Raw genomic sequence first — 1,685 nt, forward strand, 5'->3', positions numbered from 1 at the left:
CTAACATGCTTGTTTGAGTGAGATCAGCACTTCAGAAGGAAAAAATCTCAACTTCACCAAATGACATAATTTTTGATGCTGGTTGAATTAATATTCTTATTTCACCGAGATAAGCACTTCAGAATGCCAAACCCGGAACTTCACAAAATGCCTCAAGTTTCGATGTTTGTTTGACTAACATGCTTATTTGAGTGAGATAAGCACTTCAGAATTCAAAAATCTCAACTTTATCAAATGACCTAATTATTGATGCAGTTTTGACTAACATGCTTATTTCACTCAGGGAATCACATCCCCAAACCAATATCTCAACTTCACCAAATGAGTTGGTTTTTGGTGTTGGTTTGAAAGACGTGTTGATTTCTTTGAGATAAGCACGCCAGAAGCTTAAAATCTGACTTCATCAAATGGCACAATTTTGTAATGTTCGTTTTACTAACATGATTATTTCAGCGAGTTAAGCACTTCAGAAGACTAAAATCTCAACTTCACCAAACACCCTAACATTTGATGCTTATTTGACTAAAATGTTGATTTCAGTGTGAGAAGCACTTCAGAAGACCAAAAAAACTCAACTTCACCAAATAACTTCAATGTTGATGCTCTTTTGACTAACATGCGTATTTGAATCAGATAAGCACTTCAGAAGACCAAAATCTGAACATCACCAAGTGACTCAAGTTTTGATGCTGTTTTGATTAGCATGCTTATTCCAGTGAGATAAACACTTCAGAAGACCAAAATCTGAACTTCACCAAATGACTAGCATGATCATTTGAGTGAGACAAGCACTTCTGAAGTAAAAAATCTCAACTTCACCGAAGGACCTAACTTTGGTCGCTGGTTGGACTAAAATGCTTATTTCAGTCAGATAAGCACTTCCGAAATCAAAAATCTCATCTTCACCATCTGACATAATTTTTGTTGTTGTTTTGACTACCATGCTTATTTCGCTTGGATAAGCACTTCAGAAAAACAATATCTCACTTCACCAAAAATGTTACTTTTTAATGTTGGCTTGAATGACATGCTTATTTCATGAGGTGAGAACTTCAGAAGGTGACAATCTCAACTTCACCTAATGATTCAACTTTTGTTGTTGTTTTGACGAACATGCTTATTTCAGCGAGGTTAGCACTTCAGAAGGCAAAAATCTCAACTTCACCAAATGACACAACTTTTGATGCTGCTTAGTTTAAAATGCTTATTTCAGTGAGTTAAGCTGTTCAGTAGAGCAAAATCTGAACTTCACGAAATGACTCAAGTTTTGATGTTCGTTTGATTAACATGCTTATTTCAGTGAGGTAAGCACTTCAGAATCAAAAATCTCAACTGCACCAAATGAGTCAACTTTTGATATTGTTTTGACTAACGTGCTTATTTCAGCGAGATCAGCATATCAGAAGACGAAAATCTCAACTTTACCAGAAGACCTAACTTTTGATGCTGTTAACATCAAAATGCTTATTTCAGCGATTTAAGCACCTCAGAAGACAAAAATCTGAACTTCACCAAATGACTTGATTTATGATTCTGGTTAGACTAAAATGCTTATTTCTGCGAGGGAAGCACTTCAGAAGATTAAAATCTGAACTTCATCAAATGACACAATTTTTTACGTTCGTTTGACTGACATGTTTATTTCAGCGAGTTAAGCACTTCGGAAGATCAAAATCTCAACTTCA

Source organism: Rhincodon typus, chromosome 50 (genome assembly GCF_021869965.1).
Source record: "Rhincodon typus isolate 14 chromosome 50, sRhiTyp1.1, whole genome shotgun sequence".
Lineage (NCBI taxonomy): Eukaryota > Metazoa > Chordata > Chondrichthyes > Orectolobiformes > Rhincodontidae > Rhincodon > Rhincodon typus.